This window comes from Brienomyrus brachyistius, unplaced genomic scaffold (assembly GCF_023856365.1).
Source record: "Brienomyrus brachyistius isolate T26 unplaced genomic scaffold, BBRACH_0.4 scaffold65, whole genome shotgun sequence".
NCBI lineage: Eukaryota > Metazoa > Chordata > Actinopteri > Osteoglossiformes > Mormyridae > Brienomyrus > Brienomyrus brachyistius.
Window position 1 is genome coordinate 1,219,732 of NW_026042340.1, and position 25,194 is coordinate 1,244,925.

General features: G+C 47.2%; 2 protein-coding genes across 2 annotated transcripts in view; both read left to right on the plus strand.

The window, feature by feature from the left end:
* LOC125725332 (protein NLRC5-like) overlaps positions 1-25,194 on the plus strand; it is a 554,938-nt gene that overhangs the window by 264,198 nt on the left and 265,546 nt on the right. The gene's annotated exons all lie outside the window — the stretch shown is intronic.
* The window catches only part of LOC125725336 (NACHT, LRR and PYD domains-containing protein 12-like), a 248,178-nt gene that overhangs the window by 164,592 nt on the left and 58,392 nt on the right, over positions 1-25,194 (plus strand). The gene's annotated exons all lie outside the window — the stretch shown is intronic.

A 25,194-nucleotide genomic window follows, 5' to 3' on the forward strand; every position in this document is an offset into this window, starting at 1 on the left:
CAAAACGATTAGACGTACAAGCATATGCGATTTCACAACATCTATCTCGAAATAGCTTTAACTGAAACTCTGTGGTTAACATATCAGCAAGAAAGACATGTCTGTGCACTTCAACCTGCACTCTTTCCTGAGCAGCCTAAGTGTCGCTCTGCAGACTTACAGGCAATACATAAATGGCAAGAAGAATAATTTACAACATTTCCCTCCTTTTTGTCATTTTTTACTTCACTACTACTACTACTGTCATTTTTCAGCAGCATACCACTTGTGGGCACATTTTCAGCCTGCACTTCATTTGGACAGTTGTATCTTCTTGTCCTTCTGGGTGTAGTTGTTGTAGCAAAGTATATGAGATAAATGTACTAGTAATCAACTTTTGAACCATTATGCGAAAGCAGGGTATTATACACATAAAGAAACAATAAACTAAAACTAAAATAGCTAACATAGGCATTAATATTTTTAACAGGAGCTGCCACCAGGTCCCCGAGGACATACGGTCATACGCCTCAGCCAGTGAGAGTTGTTCCTTCAGTGTGCTTTTCCACATAGGCTTGCAAGTCAATTAACTGCTGGAGCGCTTCATGTACTTTTCCTCCATCGCCGTACTCGTTAGGGATGTAGGTGCAGCAGGTGTCTCCGATTATCTTACAGACTCCCCCCTGCGATGCTGTAAGAAGGTCTAACACTACTCAGTTCTGCATTGCCATGTCTCTAATCTGCGATTGCTCGTCTCCCAGGGAGTTTCCTAGGGCTTTGGTAACATTTATGTGTCTGAGTCAGGCATAGCGGTTTATCTCTACGTGATCCCTTACGTCACCAATCCCGATCATGGGCATCAGGCTGTGACCCAGCTTCTGTCACTTGCTCCGAATGCGCCACTCTGGGGGCACCCCGGTGTCACTGCTCAGCCCGAGCCCATTGGACTCAGTCCGGAGCACCACGTCTCGTTAGCGCCTCCGGCTCTGGCTGGGATGGTGGTCTGGATGGGGGGCTAGGCCTGTCAGGCACCACCCTCTCTGTTCCGTTACGTTGTATGGCCAGGGACCTGTAGTTTTGGTTGACAGGCATGTGAGTGCATACATAGCAATTTGTCTTATTGTTTAGCTCAGCTGTAGTTTTCATCAATTGCCACCACTCATTGGTGGAGAGCCCATGTGGGTACTGTGAGTGGTTTCCCACTCTCTGCTGAGCGTCACTCCCCCCCCACAAGGAGATAAGTCTCAGGAAGAGCAGCCCTGTCCAGGCCATATTAGTGAGCGTGGTTCAGACGATTTCTTCACCGGGTTGAGACCAGACTGTCCTATTGACCTCTCTGCCCTTTGTTACCGGACTTCCACCACTACTCGTCGGTGGCCTGGAAACGTACTACCTTCTTACAATGGGACTGATGTATCCAGGTGGAACGCTCAGCTATCTTAATGGCGGTGGGGGTGGTCAGCAGTACCCTGTAGGGTCCCTCCCTACGCAGAGCCGTCCAACACTTCCTCTTTATCACCTTAACCAGGACCAGGTCTCCAACCGTTAGCTGGCTTTCCTGTGGAAATGAGGAACCTTCTGGCAGCTTATGTACACTCACAATGTCTTTCAATTGTAACATTTCCCTCATCCAATCTACAAGGGTGGTCTCATTTTCCACTATACTTTTGCCCTCATGTAGGATGGGTAACCGGAATGGCCTACCATGTACTATTTCAAATGGGGTTAAGCCTTTGTCAGTTGGCACTATTCTCATATATAGTTTAACCAGAGGTAAACAATCTACCCACGGTCTCCCTGTCTCCTCCATGGTCTTCCTTAATCTTAGTCTCACTGTGCCGTTTGTTCTCTCAACCAGTCCGGCACTTTGTGGGTGGTAAGAGCAATGGTGTTTCAGGTCGATATCCAAATGCTGTTAGCCTATCTATTATCTCATTCATGAAATGTGGTCCATTGTCACTGTAGATAACCTCCGGAATCCCATGTTCCAGAATAATCCCTTTAAATATGGCTTTTGCTACTGTGAGCGCATCTGCTTTTCTGGAGGGAATAACTTCCACCCATTTAGAGATGGACAAAGCAGCAGGAGACAGTACTTATAGCCCTGACAATGTGTTAGCTCAATATAGTCTATGTATAGCACCTGGAACGGATGCTCTGCTGTGGGGAGAGAACCTCGCTTAGGTCTAACATCCATCCATCCATTTTCCAAACCACTTATCCTTCTGGGTCGCAGGGGGTCCGGAGCCAATCCCAGAAGCAATGGGCACGAGGCAGGGAACAACCCTGGATGGGGGGCCAGCCCATCACAGGGCACACTCACACACCAGTCACTCACACATGCACACCTATGGACAATTTAGCAACTCCAATTAGCCTCAGCATGTTTTTGGACTGTGGGGGGAAACCGGAGTACCCGGAGGAAACCCCACGATGACATGGGGAGAACATGCAAACTCCACACACATGTGACCCAGGCGGAGACTCGAACTCGGGTCCCAGAGGTGCAACAGTGCTAACCACTGCACCACTGCCCCCTTAGCTCTAACATTCCCTTGTGAATTGTGTCTACAACAGATCATGCAGGTTCTGCAAAAAGTTTTTTTAAAAAAGGTATTGAATTCTGGTGCATGGAAACGCTTTTCGATTATCTCTACCATCCCTCCTGTTGAGACATGGCATGGCCCATGGCGCAAAATCGCCGCAATCTTATACATGTTTTGAGGGAGGATGGGCTTGTTCTGTATTATATAAAGATTATCTCGCATTTGGGCTCCTTGGTGGAGCCACACTTTCTTCTCTGCATCTGTGGCATGTGTCTGCATGTCAGATAACACGTCTGTGGTGACTGGAGTTTTTGATTCACCCGACAAATAAACGTATATGCTGTGGCGACCGTCCGCAGCTTCCTTAGCATCGCCTAGAGAGATTGGATCCTTCCCTGAAGTGTGGGCGGCGCATTTGCAGACAGCAATGGCCTTTGGGAGCTTGACATGTTGGGCACAGAACTACTGTTCCTTGTGCTGAGGTTTCAGTGTTCGGATCTCTGAACCACATGGGTTTGGATATTCTATGTTGGTTTAACTCAGTGATTCCCAACCGGGGGTACGCGTACCCCTAGTGGTACGCGAGCACATTACAGGGGGTACGTGGAAAAAATTTTTATATTTAATTTCCCTGATGATGGGTAAATATTATCAGCCATTCCATTAGCTGTGCCCTGGTATAGAAAGAAAATCTATCTGGGATGTGTTGCTTAATGAATAACAAACCCAGCTTTTATCAATGAAAAGAGCAAAAAAAGACATAAACTATTGAATCATCAACACATTTGACAAAGGGGGTACTTGTGGTATGAGAAAATCTCTCAGGGGGTACACAATTCAAAAAAGGTTGGGAAACACTGTTTTAACTGACCGTTTGCTGATTTGACATAAATGGCCCCATTGGAGGGGGTGACTCCAGGGATGTGCTCTTTTAGCACCGTTCTATCTGAGAAAAAATGACTTCTTTCCCTTGTACTATTATGGTCCTAACTGGTTTTATTTCAGTCCCTGATAATGCTACCAATACTTCAGTTAAGTCCATTGTGGGCACCTCCTCCTGGCTGCTATCACTCTCACGGGGTGGGGTTTGATCTGTTAGTCATTGCTTCCTAGTGGGGTTATGTGGGGGAGATCGCTCATACTCTTCAGGCTCTGGGCAATGCCTGGCAAAGTGCCCTGGCTTGCCACATCGCCAACACCCATCTCCTGCCTTGCATCTATTCCCTCCCCTAAAGCCCCCTCTGAAGCCTCCTCTACCCCTCCCCCATCTCTGATTATTTTGTAAGAAAACGTGGGTCTTGGGCCTGTCATTTGAAAGGAAGGTGGCTGCCTGGGGTTGGATTGCCTTTTCTTTTTCCGCTAAATAACCTCTTAGGCATGTCTAGCCCAGTTCATAGTTTGGTCGGCACCATCTGTTGCACAATTAACATTCTGTTTTCCTAACAAAGTCAGTGAGTGGTTGGTGCATCCCATTTAGGAGGGCATCTTTCAACTGCTGCTGGTATGGGCTGCGGGGCTCTGCACTCTCCTCTAACCCACTGTGTTTCTTGAATACTTCTTCTAACCTACCTCTGTATTCAAAAAGCTCTTCTCCTTCCTTTTGTTTGCACTGTCCTATTTTAGTATAGCCTGGCGTGACACGGAATGCTTGTCTAATTCTCCCAAACACATCGTTTATCTGTCCCACCAGAGCTACGTTATCATAGGTCATAGGATGATTATTTTGCTCCCTGCCCATATACTGTCCTCTCACCCTGTTCCAATTATATGTTAAACACTTCCTATAAGTTCCCTCAGTCTCAATCCCGTTTAGACGGTATGAATCACATAACTGTTGGTGTCTAGTAATAAACCCTTCTGGGTCCATCACCGGGTCTCCTAGACTTCTGCATGCTTCAGCACACTCGGTTTCTGTCTGGGGTGTCTCACCCCTAGTTCTTTTCACATGTCCCCTCGTGCCTATTGGACTGAATGCCCCATGCCCCAGATAAGGGCATTCATCTCTCTCATCTCTCTCTCTTTCTCTCTCTCTCCATCTAGCTTCCTGCATGGACCGTGCAGAGGATGTGGTTTGCTCATCGGGCTTAATGGCCACCGCCTGAAATGCGGCTCCGTCACGCTTAGAGCTTTGCTTCCGTTTTTGTGCTCTAACCATTTTCTTTCCTGATCTAACTCAGCTTCCTTTTTTATTTTATTTTATTTTCTTTATCTCTGCAACACTTATAGTCCACTTTTCTACCAAAGTTCTACACTCTGTTTCAGACAAATTCCCTTTTAAAATCATATTTATGCTCCCATTTCTGTAAATATTGGGTGCTGCCCGGAGCGTAATACTCCGTGTGTTTAGCATCTCCCCTTAGGGCAGTCTTACTTGCTTTATTCCCCATTATGATTGTACGTACCGGTACACTGCGCAATATTTGTATGAAATCCAGTGCTTGTGTACTTCAACAGGACACAGGATCAGTTGGCACCGTTAGGTTTTCCTCCTGTGCTGCTGCTTCCACCAGTGGCAGACACACTCCAGTCAAACACACTCCAGTCACACACAAACACACTGAATACCTAACACGGTTTCCCGTTTAGTATTCCCGGAGCTCCGGTCCCTTACACGGTTATAGAGACGTACTCTGAGATCTCTTACACGGTTATAGAGGTGTACTTTGATGTCTTTTTTGTGCGGTTATACAGTCGCCCTGCTTGTGCGGTTATACAGTCGGCCTGTTTGTGCGGTTATACAGTCGCCTTGCTTGTACGGTTATGCAGTCGGCCTGCTTGTGCGGTTGTACAGTCGCCCTGCTTGTCCAGTTGTACAGTCGGCCTGCTTGTGCGGTTATACAGTCGGCCTGCATGTGCGGTTATACAGTTGCCCTGTTTGTGCGGTTATTCAGTCGGCCTGCTTGTACGGTTATACAGTCGGCCTACTTGTCCGGTTGTACAGTGGGCCTGCTTGTCTGGTTATGCAGTCGGCCTGTTTGTACAGTTATACAGTCGGCCTGCTTGTGCGGTTATGCAATCGGCCTGCTCGTCTGGTTATACAGTGGCCCTGCTTGTGCGGTTATGCAGTCGGCCTGCTTGTACGGTTCTACAGTCGGCCTGCTTGTCCGGTTGTACAGTCGGCCTGCTTGTCCGGTTATGCAGTCGGCCTGTTTGTACAGTTATACAGTCGCCCTGCTTGTGCGGTTATACAGTCGGCCTGCTTGTCCTGTTGTACAGTCGGCCTGCTTGTCCGGTTATGCAATCGGCCTGTTTGTACAGTTATACAGTTGGCCTGCTTGTGCGGTTATGCAATCGGCCTGCTTGTCCGGTTATGCAGTCGGCCTGTTTGTACAGTTATACAGTCACCCTGCTTGTACGGTTATACAGTCGGCCTGCTTGTGCGGTTATACATTCGGCCTGCTTGTGCGGTTATGCAATCGGCCTGTTTGTACAGTTATACAGTCGGCCTGCTTGTGCGGTTATGCAATCGGCCTGCTTGTCCGGTTATGCAGTCGGCCTGTTTGTACAGTTATACAGTCGCCCTGCTTGTACGGTTATACAGTTGGCCTGCTTGTGCGGTTATACATTCGGCCTGCTTGTGCGGTTATACAGTCGACCTGCTTGTCCGGTTATACAGTCGCCCTGCTTGTGCGGTTATGCAGTCGACCTGCTTGTCCGGTTATACAGTCGGCCTGCTTGAGCGGTTATACAGTCGGCCTGCTTGTGCGGTTATACAGTCGCCCTGCTTGTGCGGTTATACAGTCGACCTGCTTGTGCGGTTATACATTCGGCCTGCTTGTGTGGTTATACAGTCGCCCTGCTTGTCCAGTTGTACAGTCGGCCTGCTTGTGCGGTTATACAGTTGGCCCGCATGTGCGGTTATGCAGTCAGCCTGCTTGTCCGGTTATGCAGTCGGCCTGTTTGTACAGTTATACAGTCGCCCTGCTTGTACGGTTATACAGTCAGCCTGCTTGTGCGGTTATACAGTCGGCCTGCTTGTGCGGTTATGCAGTCGACCTGCTTGTCCGGTTATACAGTCGCCCTGCTTGTCTGGTTATACAGTCGGCCTGCTTGTGCGGTTATACATTCGGCCTGCTTGTGCGGTTATACAGTCGCCCTGCTTGTCCGGTTATGCAGACGGCCTGTTTGTACAGTTATACAGTCGCCCTCCTTGTCCGGTTATACAGTCGGCCTGCTTGTGCGGTTATACAGTCGGCCTGCTTGTACGGTTATGCAATCGGCCTGCTCGTCTGGTTATACAGTCGACCTGCTTGTGCGGTTATACAGTCGGCCTGCATGTACGGTTATACAGTCGGCCTGCTTGTGCGGTTATACAGTCGACCTGCTTGTCTGGTTATACAGTCGCCCTGCTTGTGCGGTTATGCAGTCGACCTGCTTGTCTGGTTATACAGTCGGCCTGCTTACTCACGTCCTTGCAGTGAAGCCAGAGAGGGTTCTCGGTATCCCCTCAGCCGGCGTCCTCGGAGGGGAGATACAACAGTACTGCACTGGCCTTGCCATGAATTCATGTCCCTGGACCTTCTCAGGTGCTCTTAGGCGTCCTGGCTGTCGACAGACTTTGGCTCGAAGGACCAATGAATGTTGGGTTCAGCCTAGGTGTTGAACCCCTGCTGGGTGACCAGTCTCTGGATACAAAGCAAGACACAACACCGGTGATCTCTTTATCTCACTGCAGGGAAGCCCGGTCCGGTCACAGAGACTTGTCTCTTGACTCGACTCAGCTGACTTCGGAGGAGGGCTTCTCTCGCAGTACCTTTTATTAAGCACTTCCATTTGCATAGCAGTAGAGGTGTCACCCATCCATCCATCCATTTTCCAAACCACTTATCCTACTGGGTCGCGGGGAGTCCGGAGCCTATCCCGGAAGCAATGGGCACGAGGCAGGGAACAACCCAGGATGGGGGGCCAGCCCATCGCAGGGCACACTCACACACCAGTCACTCACACATACACACCTATGGGCAATATCAGCAAGAAAGACATGTCTGTGTACTTTAACCTGCAGTCTTTCCTGAGCAGCCTAAGTGTTGCTCTGCAAACTTACAGGCAATACATAAATGGCAAGAAGAAGAATTTCCAACAGCCATGTTAAAGTGACAATAGCTGAAATGATACAGCCATGTTAAAGTGACAATAACTGAAATGGTACAGTCATGTTAAAGTCACAATAGCTGAAATGGTACAGTCATGTTAAAGTGACAATAGCTGAAATGTTACAGCCATGTTAAAGTGAGAATAGCTGAAATGGTACAGCCATGTTAAAGTGACAATAGCTGAAATGGTACAGCCATGAGCAAGTGAAAGAGTCTCACGTAGCAGGTGTGAGTAACAGCTTAAGTACTGAGGTGTGAAGAGCTAAAGCAGGATTCTACCACTGAACTGAAGAGAACTTTATAACACACAGACAATGAAGTTAGTGTTACTGAAATTGGACACTATTACTGGAATAGGTCTGATTCCACAGAGTCAAATGATGGACTGAATAGTGATTTTAAAAAAGAGAGGTAAGTGTCACAAATATTATGCTCTATCAGCTTGCAAGAATATTTAGATATTGCAAACAAAAATGAAGAGTTGCAAAAAAATACGGTTCCACTGTTTTCCTGCTACGTATTTGGAATATTTATATTTTGCTTTCTGTTTCCTTTTGAACTGTGTCTTAAAATTTGTGGGGTTTTCCTTTCTTTTCTTTCTGTCCAGTCTTTGACGTGAGGGTGTTAAAGAGTAATAAATGTGTGAGCGGAGAGAAGAGGGTGTGGGGTGTACAGATAGGCGCATCACGCCACAGGTAAGTGTCATTCACAGTCCCCTCCACGCATGGGCGCATCACGCCACAGGTAAGTGTCATTCACAGTCCCCTCCACGCATGGGTGCATCACACCACGGGTAAGTGTCATTCACAGTCCCCTCCACGCATGGGCGCATCATACCACAGGTAAGTGTCATTCACAGTCCCCTCCACGCATGGGTGCATCACACCACGGGTAAGTGTCATTCACAGTCCCCTCCACACATGGGCGCATCACACCACAGGTAAGTGTCATTCACAGTCCCTTCCAAGCATGGGTGCATCACGCCACAGGTAAGTGTCATTCACAGTCCCTTCCAAGCATGGGTGCATCACGCCACGGGTAAGTGTCATTCACAGTCCCCTCCACACATGGGCGCATCACACCACAGGTAAGTGTCATTCACAGTCCCTTCCAAGCATGGGTGCATCACGCCACGGGTAAGAGTCATTCACAGTCCCCTCCACGCATGGGCGCATCACACCACGGGTAAGAGTCATTCACAGTCCCTTCCAAGCATGGGTGCATCATGCCACGGGTCAGTGTCTCAGACATCTGCACGCACAGACATCTGCACGCTCAGCCATCTGCACTCTCAGCCATCTGCACGCTCAGCCATCTGCACCCTCAGCCATCTGCACGCTCAGCCATCTGCACGCTCGGCCATCTCCTCGCTCTGCCATCTGCACTCTCAGCCATCTGCACGCTCAGCCATCTGCACTCTCAGACATCTGCATGGTCTGCCACAACAGGAAGTGCCTGGGAATCAAGCGCTAACTTAGTTCTTGATGACAGAACGGTATAAGATTTATTATTTGTATTAATGAATTATATAGTTACAAGTTTATTTATTTCCCCGCGACCCAGTAGGATAAGCGGCTTGGAAAATGGATGGATGGAAGTTTATTTATTTCATGCCATATATTATTGCAATATAGCTCATGTTATCTTATGGTAAAATAGACATATTTCTACTTTTACAGAGCTTTTCATGGAGTTATCTTGTGAGTGTCATCCTTTCCAGCATATAGTTTTTAGTTGTTCATGTGGTCTTGAGGAGACTGTTTCTCGGTCTCCTTACGGCAAGACAAGACAAATTTATTGTCATAAACAGGGGTTATTTAAATTAGATGTTCTTATTGGTTTGTTTTTCAGATCTCTTATCTGAAAAAAAGAAACATTTGATTCCTGATGTCGTGTACAGTATTCTTTGTTTTTTTCCATCCATCTTTTATTAAGCACAGTTTAGTACCTCATGGCATATGTAAAGTGTATTACGTATTACAGTTCTGATATATAAGATTGTTAATAATACTGAATTGTACACAGTATTTTTTTATTGTACGTGGGTAAGCAGGGAGCGTGGCACACATGAGGAGCCGACGAGCAGGTCATGACAGTGTGTATGTGTGTGTGTATATATACGTCATACATATCTGTATGTATGTTACAGTGGTTATATAGAATAAGGGGACACGCGCGCCGTGCGCGTTAGCGAGTTATGATGGTTGCACAATTAATTTTTCCTTGGAATAACAGCAGAAAAAATAAAGTAGCAGGGTCTGAACATTAGTGCTCTCACTACGGTACCACGATGCTAATAATTAAAGAATAACATGCGAGCATTTAGTTTGATTAACTTGATCTGGTATTAAAAATTTAACATTTTTAATAAACCAACAACGGCCAGCCAAACAACATAAATATGCGCATATTAACGTGATTAAGAATATTTCATATTGTTCATAACTGGCAAGACAGTAACTCGAAAACGTACCATTTTTACACTTTGTCAGCACTAACTTACCAAATACGAAACGACTCCCCGGTTGCACTTCCTGTTGTGGCAGAGCGTGCACCTGACATCAGTGACTGAGTGACTGGCTGAGAGTGCAGATGGCTGAGCGTGCAGATGGCTGAGCGTGCAGATGGCTGAGCGTGCAGATGGTTGAGAGTGCAGATGGCTGAGCGTGCAGATGGCTGAGCGTGCAGATGGCTGAGAGTGCAGATGACTGAGAGTGCAGATGGCTGAGAGTGCAGATGGCTGAGCGTGCAGTTGACTGAGAGTGCAGATGGCTGAGAGTGCAGATGGCTGAGAGTGCAGATGGCTGAGAGTGCAGATGGCTGAGCGTGCAGATGGTTGAGAGTGCAGATGACTGAGAGTGCAGATGACTGAGAGTGCAGATGGCTGAGCGTGCAGATGGCTGAGAGTGCAGATGGCTGAGCGTGCAGATGGTTGAGAGTGCAGATGACTGAGAGTGCAGATGACTGAGAGTGCAGATGGCTGAGCGTGCAGATGGCTGAGCATGCAGATGACTGAGAGTGCAGATGGCTGAGAGTGCAGATGACTGAGAGTGCAGATGGCTGAGCGTGCAGATGGCTGAGAGTGCAGATGGCTGAGAGTGCAGATGACTGAGAGTGCAGATGACTGAGTGTGCAGATGGCTGAGCGTGCAGATGGCTGAGCGTGCAGATGACTGAGCGTGCAGATGGCTGAGCGTGCAGATGACTGAGAGTGCAGATGGCTGAGAGTGCAGATGACTGAGAGTGCAGATGGCTGAGAGTGCAGATGGCTGAGAGTGCAGATGGCTGAGTGTGCAGATGACTGAGCGTGCAGATGACTGAGAGTGCAGATGGCTGAGAGTGCAGATGACTGAGAGTGCAGATGGCTGAGTGTGCAGATGACTGAGCGTGCAGATGACTGAGAGTGCAGATGGCTGAGAGTGCAGATGGCTGAGAGTGCACGTTCTGAGCGGCTGCAGCCAGACTCTTCTCAGACTGTTAAGCGATTGTCATGGCCAGCGGTAGCAGCCCAAGTGGAGGAGCAGAGGAGCTCGAGAAACCTCCAGCATGACTTAAATCTCATGTGTGGGAGCATTTTGGCTTCCCCATTAAATATATTGATGGGAAAAGGGTGGTGAATAAAACCACCACAGTTTGTCGACAGTGTGGCACGAGGAAGCCGTATGAGACTGGCAATGCGTCGGGTTCAGCCGCTCATGTGAAACGACATCACCCTGGTGTGACAGGAGCTAAAACGAAGGCTGCGCGAAAACCGCTGATATCCGCGGCATTTAAACAGCCCTTTGCTGCCCAATCCGACCGGGCTGAAGCCATTACAAAAGCTATTGGGGTGTTTATGGCTGCAGACATGAGGCCACATTCCGTTGTGCAAAGCAATGGGTTTAAACATATGATTAACGTGCTTGAGCCACGCTATGATATCCCATCGCGCGCCTACTTCAGTGACAAGACCGTTCCAAGCATGTATGAGCAGGAAAAGTCTAAAGTTAAGGCTTAACTGTCCCAGGCATCTTCTGTTGTCCTAACTACAGATGGGTGGACCTCCAGGGCAACGGAAAGCTACGTGACCATGACCGTGACCGTGACTGTGACCGTGACTATGACCGTGACCGTGACTGTGACTGTGACTGTACTGCTCATTACATCACAACGGAGTGGGAGATACGGAGCCCTGTGCTGCAGACACGCCCCCTCTATGAGAGTCACACAGGCACAAATCTGGCGCACTTACTGACAGAAGCAGTGGCAGAGTGGAGGATAGAGAGGCCCAATACTAATATCCCAGTCACAACAGATAATGCTAAAAAACAATTAAATGCAGTGAACGAGACAAGGGGGGCGGCATGGTGGTGCAGTGGTTAGCACTGTTGCCTCGTACCTCTAGGACCTGGGTTCAACTCCCCGCCTAGGTTACATGTGTGTGGAGTTTGCATGTTCTCCCCATGTCGTCGTGGGGTTTCCTCCGGGTACTCCGGTTTCCCCCCACAGTCCAAAAACATATTCAGACTAATTGGAGTTGCTAAATTGCCCCTAGGTATGCATGTGTGAGTGAATGGTGTGTGAGTGTGCCCTGCGATGGGCTGGCCCCCCATCCTGGGTTGTTCCCTGCCTCGTGCCCATTGCTTCCAGGATAGGCTCCGGACACCCCGCATTAATGTAAATCCCGAATGAAACCAAATCAGAACCAGCTTTATTCGCCAAGTCCGCTGGGGCAGACAAGGAATTCGCTTCCGGCTGCTCGAGACTCCCTAATACACAGACAATAAGATAAGATAAGATAATCGTGACAAGGAAATTGCGAAAATGACACTATACAAACAATAAGTTACACCATACAAGAAATAAAATTTGAAATACACACACATGGGTAACCCAATGTATAAGGTGCGGGGTTGAGTGCAAACAGAGTTTAAGGGGGGAAAATTGACAGAAGGCAGGTGACACAGCTTAGCTGTTTATGAGGGTGATAGTCTGAGGGGAGGAGCTGCTCCTTAGTCTGGTGGGTTTTGTGTACAGAGTTCTGTAGCGCCTGCCAGAGGGGAGGAGCTGCTCCTATGTCTGGTGGGTTTTGTGTACAGAGTTCTGTAGCGCCTGCCTGAGGGGAGGAGCTGCTCCTTAGTCTGGTGGGTTTTGTGCACAGAGTTCTGTAGCGCTTGCCAGAGGGGAGGAGCTGCTCCTTAGTCTGGTGGGTTTTGTGCACAGAGTTCTGTAGCGCCTGTCAGAGGGGAGGAGCTGCTCCTTAGTCTGGTGGGTTTTGTGTACAGAGTTCTGTAGCGCCTGCCAGAGGGGAGGAGCTGCTCCTTAGTCTGGTGGGTTTTGTGTACAGAGTTCTGTAGCGCCTGCCAGAGGGGAGGAGCTGCTCCTTAGTCTGGTGGGTTTTGTGTACAGAGTTCTGTAGCGCCTGCCAGAGGGGAGGAGCTGCTCCTTAGTCTGGTGGGTTTTGTGTACAGAGTTCTGTAGCGCCTGCCAGAGGGGTGGAGCTGCTCCTTAGTCTGGTGGGTTTTGTGTACAGAGTTCTGTAGCGCCTGCCTGAGGGGTGGAGCTGCTCCTTAGTCTGGTGGGTTTTGTGTACAGAGTTCTGTAGCGCCTACCAGAGGGGTGGAGCTGCTCCTTAGTCTGGTGGGTTTTGTGTACAGAGTTCTGTAGCGCCTGCCTGAGGGGAGGAGCTGCTCCTTAGTCTGGTGGGTTTTGTGCACAGAGTTCTGTAGCGCCTGCCAGAGGGGAGGAGCTGCTCCTTAGTCTGGTGGGTTTTGTGTACAGAGTTCTGTAGCGCCTGCCAGAGGGGAGGAGCTGCTCCTTAGTCTGGTGGGTTTTGTGTACAGAGTTCTGTAGCGCCTGCCAGAGGGGAGGAGCTGCTCCTTAGTCTGGTGGGTTTTGTGTACAGAGTTCTGTAGCGCCTGTCAGAGGGGAGGAGCTGCTCCTTAGTCTGGTGGGTTTTGTGTACAGAGTTCTGTAGCGCCTGCCAGAGGGGAGGAGCTGCTCCTTAGTCTGGTGGGTTTTGTGTACAGAGTTCTGTAGCGCCTGCCAGAGGGGAGGAGCTGCTCCTTAGTCTGGTGGGTTTTGTGCACAGAGTTCTGTAGCGCCTGTCAGAGGGGAGGAGCTGCTCCTTAGTCTGGTGGGTTTTGTGTACAGAGTTCTGTAGCGCCTGCCAGAGGGGAGGAGCTGCTCCTTAGTCTGGTGTGTTTTGTGTACAGAGTTCTGTAGCGCCTGCCAGAGGGGAGGAGCTGCTCCTTAGTCTGGTGGGTTTTGTGTACAGAGTTCTGTAGCGCCTGCCAGAGGGGAGGAGCTGCTCCTTAGTCTGGTGGGTTTTGTGTACAGAGTTCTGTAGCGCCTGCCAGAGGGGAGGAGCTGCTCCTTAGTCTGGTGGGTTTTGTGTACAGAGTTCTGTAGCGCCTGCCAGAGGGGAGGAGCTGCTCCTTAGTCTGGTGGGTTTTGTGTACAGAGTTCTGTAGCGCCTGTCAGAGGGGAGGAGCTGCTCCTTAGTCTGGTGGGTTTTGTGTACAGAGTTCTGTAGCGCCTGCCAGAGGGGAGGAGCTGCTCCTTAGTCTGGTGGGTTTTGTGCACAGAGTTCTGTAGCGCCTGTCAGAGGGGAGGAGCTGCTCCTTAGTCTGGTGGGTTTTGTGTACAGAGTTCTGTAGCGCCTGCCAGAGGGGAGGAGCTGCTCCTTAGTCTGGTGGGTTTTGTGTACAGAGTTCTGTAGCGCCTGCCAGAGGGGAGGAGCTGCTCCTTAGTCTGGTGGGTTTTGTGTACAGAGTTCTGTAGCGCCTGCCAGAGGGGAGGAGCTGCTCCTTAGTCTGGTGGGTTTTGTGCACAGAGTTCTGTAGCGCCTGCCAGAGGGGAGGAGCTGGAAAAGATTGTGTCCAGGGTGTGTCGGATCTGCAATGATTTTCTCCGCCCGTCTCCTAGTCCTTGAGTAGTGCAAGTCCTGGATGGGGGGCAGGGGGGCACCGATGATTTCTTCTGCTGCCCTAATCTGATCCTGAGTGGGTGTTTCTGGGCATCTAAATCCACAGCCCATTAAAGATACTGTCCTTTATTCCCCCCCACCCCCCAGGCTCACTTTTATCGACCACCTTGCCAGAACTCTACATGGGAAAACTTTTCTGCTTTGTCAGTCTCTCTCTGTCTCTCCCCCCCTTCGTTTTGTCCAGGATGTGAGGAGTTCGCAGGGCAGACTGAGGAGTGAGACAATTTTGATCTCCTTCTTCTGAATGTGGAGAGCTGGTGGGGGGGGGTGAGGGAGGGCACTCATCTGCTGCCAGCCAAGTTCTCCTTTCTCCTCTCGGACCCGGGCTCCCAAGTCATGGACCACGGACCCGGATAAGAAGCTAATAGCCCTCTCTAGCAGAGCCGTGCTAAAGTCTCCCTGCGCTAAAATCATTCCCCTGGGAATCAATGGGCCTTTTCTTTTGTTGGCTGCCGTTTGCTCCACGGTTCTACACTCCATGTGAAACAGTAGACAGTCATGGGGAAACATAAAACATAATACTCGTGTGACCAGTTTGTCACTGGCTCTTGGGGGGGTCGTGTGCAGATATTGCCAATGAAAGAAGAATCAGTGGGAGATTAAGAGGTGACGGCCCCCACATCCAGATCGGATCTCCCGCGGGGGGGTTACTCAGATGCAGCGCGGAGCAGGGCTGAAATCCTGCAGCGCGCCATTGTTTCCACGTCCGTTTCCACTTTCACAGCTTCCGCGTTTGATACGAAGCTGATATAACAACTTCCTGTCTGTCAATGAAAGTGAAAGCGATTTAAAACTGCCATTTTGTCAAGAAACGCGAATATGATTCTGGAAAAATAAAAAGATATTTTTATTGCCAGGTAAGATTATACTCGACAGATTAAACCAATAGTAAATCATACATGTTTAACTTACTTAAATATTGGGATTTAATAGTTCTCAACATAATTAGTCTTTAAATATATCGCAGTGCATTACAGTAACCGTGTCACAGACTATTTTGAGCTTTCGAATGTAAAGCGAATTAGCAATAATAATAATATTTCATTATTTATGCTCAATCAGGATTTCGCCTAATATACAGTGTCGCTTAAACATGTACATGGGGCTAGATTATAATACTTTGAAGTTATATTAGGTTATAAAACTTTGAAGTTATACTAAGCTTGTGTCAGGTGCTTCCTGTATGACCCGTGATGACCTTTTAGGGTTTTTGGAGATGTCTTTCAGCATCTTGCCATCTGCTCTTGCAGTGAACTTGCTAGGACAGCCTGCCCTGGCCGTGCTGGCAGTGGTTTTAAATGTGAATTATTGTGTATTATTTTCTGGACAGTGGAACGGCTGATTCCTTTTTACATCCTTCTCAGACTCATATGCATCTACAGGCTTCTTTCTGAAGGCCTCAGAGAGCTCTTTGGATCTCACATGGTGATACCACTCATTTAATCAGTCAAGAGCAAACCAGACTAAATATCTGTGGTTTAAATAAGACAGGCTCCACCAAAAAGCTCTGTAACAATGTTCTAATCATCTTCATCTGATGTGGTGACCTGAATCTAATTCTAGGCATTTTAAATAGTGATGAATGTGAGGGTGTCCTAACTTTTTCCTCAGTGTAAATTAGCATCTTAGTCAATTTACTTTCGTAAATAAGTGTATTTGTTTCTTGTTTTTCCATAGGTGATGTAATTACATCACCTTTATCTACATGTAGCGCCCCCATGCTGCGGTAACGAGCATGACTCCTAAATCCCATCCACAATCCCTTCGGGGTGCCCTGAGTTCTTTTATTTTATTTACAGTAATTTACCAGTGGAGCTTTGAGATGTTGTTTTCTCCCCTATTTGGTATGAGCTTCGGCCGCTCTCAACTACCAAAGGTGCTGCCCGTTTAAATAATCACCGTCTTCCAGGGTAAAAACACATACCTTTACTGTAAAACTGAGATTATCACACAATAAAATAAACAATCGGCTACGGTATCTTCCATTCAGGGCTTTTCCACAAATGTCATGTGATTAAATTTTTTTTCATCTCTGTTTTTATATATAGAATTGGGTCTCTTTAGGAGAAATGGTGAGGTTTTTCATGGCAGAATGACATTTGGGGTGTTTTATGTTCCCAGACCCGGCAGACCCCAGTGAACTAATCAAAGTTCCATTATTTTCAATTGGGGTCTGCAAATCCCCCAAAAGGTGGCTAAGGTGTGGAAATAAGCATTTGAATTTTTCCTCTTGTAGTAAACTAGAGCCAAATTGGTGGCTTAGACCATGATATCACTGGATTCTGTTGAAATGTATTATGCTTAAACGGAGTTACAAACCCCTTTTGGGTATGTGGATACCCTACAGGTGGCTGTTCAGGTAGCGTGTTGTAGGCTAATTATTACTGATAAGTTCCTTATTCATTTGTGTGCTCCGGAACAGATGCTTTTGGTCTGTATGCCGTTGTTGGTTATTACCTTTTATAATGAGCACTGTTAATGCATTGCGTTGTGTTTCACATAACCAGCCAATAGCAATATATCCTGAGGTCGTCCTTAGGACGTCCTCTTTTGGTCTGGATGTCGTCCATCCAAATGAAAGGTTATTTTTTACATCCAGAGGACGACTTTGAGGGATGTCCAAACAATGTCTAGGTGACCTACAGTAGTATGGACTTTATAAGGACATTCTCGGGACCAGTTATGAACATCCTGAGAATATATTATGGATATTAAAGCCATGCAAATCCTAGATCATGACTGTTATCTCGTTCTGACAGGAATTTAATGTTGATTTAAAAGGTTTAAAAGCAAGGACCCTAAAAATAATACAGTATTGCACTTAAATATCCTTTAACCCATCATATGTCATCACTTTATACCCGTTACTATGATACTTTGAGAATTTTACTAACATTTTATATATAAAAAAAAGGTTTGCGTCTTACCAATTCTGTCTAAACATCTAAACAGTGCTTTAAACAGTGAATCTAAACAGTTACAATATTGCTTTTTTTACAAACACAAAACACTTACAATAAATATATCACATTCATCCATCCATTCAAAAATTTCTGCTTCTCCGAGGTCAGCTTGCAGGGCAGCAGTCTCAGCAGGGAAACCCAGACTTCCCTCTCCCCAGCCATTTCATCTAGCTCCTCCGGGGGAATCCCGAGGCGTTCCCAGACCAGCCGAGAGACATAGTCCCTCCAGCGTGTCCTGGGTCTTCCCCAAGGCCTTGCTATTGTGACGCTCTTTTCTTGACTGGGGTTCGTTAGGCTTCGAGGTTTATTTAGGAATGAGGCCGGAGACTGTATGTGGATGTATATATATATATATTTACTCCCCTGATCTAAAATAACAAGAACATATACAGCTCCGCTCAGCGCTACGCATTTCCCGCTACTTTTCTCCTTCCCTCTCCCGCGCCAACTCTCTCCTTTTATTTCCTCCGTCACCTCATCTCACCACCGCGCTCCATCCGCGAGCCCCAACAAAGCAGACCCTCTTCCCCCTCAACACCAAATTACTCTTACACTATTATGGCATATACTTTTTTATTTCGAGTCGTGCCATCCAAATCCCGCTGGATTTGTTCATACAACCATATGGCGATTAAAGCCTGTGTTTCCTCCTTTGTCTATCCTTCCATTCTACTGCATTTAATTAAATTTCTCGCTGTTCGCTGTGTGTTTCAAAAGATGTTGGTTGTATTTCGTGTTTCAGCGGCTGGCTATTTGCATAACCAATCAACAACAAATACGTTTGCAAGTCCCACCCCAAAGTACCGAAGTACCAAAGAAGTACCCCAGCTGGTTTGGCACTTTCTGGACTAGAACTTTCGGTACTGGTACTGAACTGTAAGTCAATGGAAAAGCGAAAGTACCATACTTTGTGCAGAGAGCCCAGCCACCCTGCGGAGGAAACTCATTTTGGCCGCTTGCACTCGCGATCTCGTTCTTTCGGTCACTACCCACAGATCATGACCATAGGTGAGGGTAGGAACGTAGACTGACTGGTAAATCGAGAGCTTTACCTTTTGGCTCAGCTCCTTCTTCACCATGACAGACTGATGCAGCTGCTGACGCAGCGCCAATCCACCTGCGCTCCATCCTTCCCTCACTCGTGAAAAAGACCCTGAGATACTTAAACTCCTCCACTTCAGGAAGGACCTCCTCCCCAACCTGGAGAGAGCACTCCACCCTTTTCCAGCTGAGGACCATGGTCTCAGATTTGGAGGTGCTGATTTTCATCACAGCCGCTTCACATTCGGCTGCGAACTGCTCGAGTGAGAGCCGAAGGTCACGGTCCGATGAGGCCAACAGAACCACATCATCTGCAAAAAGCAGAGACCTAATCCTGAGGTCACCAAACTGGACACTCTCAATGCCTTGGCTGCGCCTAGAAATTCTGTCCATAAAAGTTATGAACAGAATTGGTGATAAAGGGCAGCCCTCACCAGAAACGAGTCCAACTTACTGCTGACAATGCAGACCAAGCTCTGACACCGGTCATACAGGGACCGAACAGCCCTTATAAGGCAGCCCGGAACCCCTTACTCCCGGAGCACCCCCCACAGGACTCCCTGAGGGACGCGGTTGAATGCCTTCTCCAAGTCCACAAAGCACATGTCGACTGGTTGGGCAAACTCCCATGCACCCTCCAGGACCCTGCCGAGAGTATAGAGCTGGCCCACTGTTCCACGGCCAGGGCGAAAACCACACTGCTCCTCCTGAATCCGAGGTTCGACAATCCGACGGACCGTCCTCTGCAGGACCCCCGAATAGACCTTACCAGGGAGGCTGAGGAGTGTGATCCCTCTATAGTTGGAACACACTCCCCGGTCCTCTTTCTTGAAGAGGGTGACCACCACCCCGGTCTGCCAGTCCAGAGGCACCGCCCCTGATGTCCACGTGATGCTGCAGATGCATGTCAACCAAGACATCCAGAGCCTTGAGGACCTCTGGGCAGATCTCATCTAATATAATTCTTTTTGACTGTTTTCACTTAAAAACCCCCACCCTCTGTTAAAATGGTTTAGTCTAGACTCCCACTACGGGGTGCCTGTTCCAAAAGCACAGTTTGCATGGTTCAGAAACGTTCCTCTGGCTGATGGACACTCACTCACAGAGCTATGAGCAAAGACCAGCCCTAACATTTAGCCTACATGAATAGCCTGCCCTATGCCTAACCTAGGCCACAGACAAGCACGGTTGAAACACACGAACTCTGTATCAAAGACAGTAAATACATATCGAGAGGGTTTAACACCCACGTAATTTGGTAACTTAACCATCCCTATAAATTGTTGGGCTTCAAGATGTCCCAGACATACTTCTGTAGCGTTTAGTTAATTAATGTTACATTGAGGCATCTTGCCGTAACATTAATGTCATCGCTAGTTAAATATAACTTTAGCAGAATTAACAAACAACCTCAAACTAAATAAGCATCTAGCTAACGTTATCAGAACTTAAACATATTGTGGCAAATTATAACATTTACGCAAATCATAACATTAACCTCAGGGTAAACCTAAAGTTAAGGCATTAACTTTTAGAATTTACAAGTCTCTACAAAGCCAGCTGGCTAACGTTACGTGACGGCAGATCATAGCTCACTAAAATAACATTGGGGTGAGGATCCATGACACTATAGATAACGTTATCAAAACAACATGTGACGGCAGATTATAGCTCACTAAAGAAACATGGGGAGAGGATCCATGACACTAGATAACGTTATTGATTTCCCAGGCTTACTTGCTGATTATGTATCTAAATTTCTTACTTAATGCTGTCTTTCATTGCTGATTGTTACTTTAGTGTTCTGTGGGCTCTCACTTTCTCTGCCGCATCACAGACAAACTCACAGGTGTCACACAGGATTCTGTCATGCTTGCATATTATTAATTACACACATCCAAAGATGGGCGTTGTGAAGTGGTCTGAAATCTGTGCACATAGTTCTGTTGCCAGGCAGAATTTTGCAGGGCACCAAGGCCACTGTGGCCTCTGAACATGGATTTTCAGAATTACGGCCCTGGCACCTGTGGTATATTAGGTCGTTTACGGTACAGGTTTATATTTGACACTGTGAGAGAGAGGAAGAATGCCGGATCCATCAAATTGACAGGTCGGGTCAAAAGGTCACTTGTGGGCGGGGCTTGTGTAGGCGGGGCTTGGTTGTGGTGGTACGATGTGACATTAGAGATGACCTTCAAAAGTATGGCTCCATACGCTGATGTAATACAACGCTTGCGTGTCTTTACTAGATTATTTAATTGCAATTAACCAGGTGCACTCATATCGTGTCTCTATTAACCCATATCTGTACTTGTGCGAGGTCATATATGGAAACCAAAACTTCAAACAGATTTTACTGGGCTGCATGTATGGCCCAAGTCGTTAGAGACGGCCTTCAAAAGTGTGGCACCATACGCTGATGTAATACAAACGCTTGCGTGAGGAAGAAACACACATACACTGTCAAAACTAGCGCCAAGCGTTTTTATTGGACGACAGACCCTCCGCCTCCTCCTCTCATTCTTTGCTCCAACTTTATCATTTTCTCCCAGAGTCTCAGTCTCTCACAGTTTCTCACAGACTCGCACAGCTGCACGGCTCTCAGCTCTCCGGCATCGCTCTCTCCAAGGATTATCCAAGCCCGTGGGGACCTTAGCGCAGTACCGCACCAGATGCAGGGTTCTAAGTCCTTTGCTGATTCTCCAAAGCCCGGGACCTTACCACGGTACCGCAACACCAGACACGGCGTACGCTCACGCTCCATCAGGTAACCCACCCCCGCTCAGCCCCGGCGGTGCCCGACAAAATAATAACTTATTAAAATAACACACACACTCATAAGCCCTCTCCTCAATATAACACTCTCCTCAATATAATTTAAAAATAAAATAATAATTAAATAATAATTTTAAATAATAAATAAATAATTTAAAATAATAATAAATAATTTAAAATAATAATAAATAATTTATAATAATAATAAATAATTTATAATAATAATAAATAATAATATAAAATAATATTAAATAATTAAATAAATAATAAATAATTAATAAATAAATCCAACTCCCGTGATGTCACATCGTACCACCACAACCAAGCCCCGCCTACACAAGCCCCGCCCACAAGTGACCTTTTGACCCGACCTGCCAATTTGATGGATCCGGCATTCTTCCTCTCTCTACTGTGGCCTCTGAACATGGATTTTCATAGGGGGCATCAAAGCCAGAAAAAGGGGCAATGACGTCCATGGCTCTCGGTGATATTCCTGCCCTGTCACCTGTGTTCAATTAGGTTGTTTATGGTACAGGTTTATATTTGACACTGCGTGCACCATCACACGCCGGGTCTTCTGCTAGTTCTTAAATGTGGCTGTATGTTATTCCAACCTTTGGCAAAATAACTTCCATGACTGAGTGACAGCTCTGCTTCTCAGTTCCTGCTGTGCGGTGTGACAGTGACAGACAGAAGTGGCCAGGATCTACAAAAGTCCCTGGTCCAGACAGCCCAAGAACCTGTAAACAAGGACCAGGTTCCAGAACTTCATTCTGAAAGCGCCTAATAAGGTGAGTAATGAAAACAACAAGTGCAAACACTTCAAAGAAGGAGGTAATTCCAAACTGGGACAAATGCAGCCCTCCAGAGCATGTAGATGGAAAAGTGCTTTAAAGTCCTCAATTCAATGGCTACATGCTTTTCTAACTTAAGCACACAGTAGAATACAGCCCACAGTTGTTAGTCCAAATGATCAGTGCACATCTCTACTTGTGGTTTAAAAACTGACTAGTTTCCTTTGGGTGACAGATATAGCCTGTAAACTGAATTTGGAATATAAAGCTAACATTACTTCTGCTTTTGATTACAGAGTCAGACTGCAATACATGGGACCTGGTTCTTTACAACCCTAATCATCTAAGCGATGGCTCACTGTTCCAATGAGGAGGTTTGGATGTAACGTTTCAGCATATGATGCATGTTAAAGCCGTAAATACCAGACACTGAAAGACAGGAAAGCTTAAGTTCATAACATGAACAACTATTTTCAGTTGAAGCTTGCTGAATATAGCAGACAGAAAGTTCTCTCTCCGCAGTGCTCTTCCTCAGGCTACTTCCTTACCATACTGCACTGCACCAAATGTTACAGACGTACTGTAACAGAACAGAATAACTTAGCAGACAAAAAGCTCACTCTCTGCAGTGCTCTTCCTCAGGCTTCTTCCTTACCATACTGCACTGCACCAACTGTTACAGATGTAGCAGAACAAAATAGCTTAGCAGATGAAATGCTCACTCTGCAGTGCTCTTCCTCAGGCTACTTTCTTACTATATTATGCTACATGAAATGTTATTGATATATTGTAACAGAACAGCATACCTTAATACAAAATATGTATAACTATATCGGATGCTCTCTCAACATGTTTTAGTGTATTTTGTTTCTGACAAAGGGTTAATAATAATGCAGAAAATAAACACACACATGTACTTCCTATAGTAAGGAAGGAATCACAGCAGGTGTCTCCTGTAGACATATAAGACTGTGAGCAGGAAACCTGCCTTCTGTTAACGGAAAGGTCAGTGCATGTGTGGGAGTGACATGTACGGGTTTGTGAGTCTCATGGACTCATCTCCGACACCCTGCAGACCCAGACCTCGCTCGCTGACCTCTTGCTGGGTTATCTGGAGGAGCTCACTGGGGATGACCTGAAGAAGTTAAAATATAACCTGACTCACCTGGGGCATAAAAAGTATCAGCGTATTCCCAATGGTCAGCTGAAGAAATTGCACAGAACAGACCTCGCCGACAAGATGATAAGTGCCTACGGTGAAGCTGATGCTCTCAATGTCATGCTTGAGATCCTGAAGAAGATGAACATGAATGACCTTGCTCAGAGACTGAATGAAGACCTGCAGAAGGGTAATCATATATTTAAACTTTCTTGTTTTTTGTATAAATTGTAACCGTTATAATCTCTTGAAAAATTAGCATATTGTATAGCATTATGTGAGGAATAATTGACGACGGGCCGTTGAATTATTAAAAAATAATGCACACCTGAGGTGGTGATGTGGCCACGACGCGAAGCGGTGTGCATCATTTTTTAATAATTCAACGGTCCAGAGTCAATTATTCTGCTTATACTACGGTTGCCACACCTCAAGACATCGATCAGATGATATATTTCAAGGGATTCGTCCGGTTTTTCTACTTAAATTGCTATTGTGAGTAGGATTATTTCTTCCGCATCTCATCCAACGACTTGTCACGGGAGAGTCGGCAGCGATCGCGAGCAGAGCGGCGATCGTGCGGAAGGAGCAGGCAGGCAAGCGGGATACGGGGAAAACGGGGTTTTATTTGGGGAAACCGGAGCAGGACGGGAAACAGACATTGACAACATCAATGACGGACAAAGGACTCGGGTAAGACACGGACTGAAATACACAGGACTGATTGAAAATAATCAGACACAGCTGGGTACAATCCGGGAAACACACGTGGGTAGGCAGTGGGCGTGGCACACAGGAGGAGCCGACGAGCAGGGCATGACACGACTCTTTTGCTAGTTCCAAAACGTCATTTTAAAGCTGGCAATGGAGGCTTCAGCCGTTGATAGCAGACAAATGCAGTTAATAATGAAGTTATTAGAAAGAGAGCGAGAGAGACAGAGACACAGAGAAAGAGAAACAGAGAGAGTGAGAGCTTGTATGAATTAGGCTACCTCTGTGTGTCCCTCAACAGTGTTCTGAAGCACCGTCTCTAAACTGTAAGTCTGCTTTAAGATGCAGCGCTGTTATTACCTCGCTAGTGGGAAATGTCATGTGTAGCCTTTAAGTTGCTACACTAGGCGAACTGATAAAATCGTCAGGGCAGCGCTGACAACACGTTTTTGTGTGAGTGTGTAACCGTAGTGTGCGTGTGCAAGGACGTGTGATTGCAGTAATGAGACAGAAAAGCTTATGCATGTATATTTATTCATTTAATTATTTATTAGTGTCACGTGGGTATTATGGGCATGTGGGTTTTGTTTATATCCTTGTGCCTTTGGTACGTCAGCCGGGATCGCGGGACTAATTAATTGCCTTGACAATTGCGGCGTTGGAACAATGGTTGGGATTGGTTGGGGAAAGTGAAGGGGGAGGATCGCATTACAGAAAAGGCACCCTGGAAGTTAGGACCAGAGACCCGGAGGAGAGACCGGAAAAAGGCGCACCAGGGAGTGGACAGCAGAGACCCGGAGGCGAGACCGGAAAAAGGTGCACCAGGGAAAGGACAGAAGAAACACCGGACGAGGCATCGGGAGAAGACGCACCGGAGAGTGGACAGGGGAGCCGATACTGGAGAGCGGAGCACCCCGAGTGGCGATCGCGTCTCGAGACGCTCTGTCGGGGAAGGAGTCGCTGGGACGCCGGAGCGGGGGAGAGTAACTGGGCATTCCCCCCCGCAGCGAGTTAAGTGAAAACTCTGTTCGCTTGGACAGAGCCAAATATCGGGTCGGCGTCGGATCTGGGGTCTGGTTTAGGCTGATATAGTGGCGGGTGTTCGAAACCAGGTTACCAATCCTCCCTGTAGTGGATACCGTGATATGGTGTCGTTTGTAGTGGGTG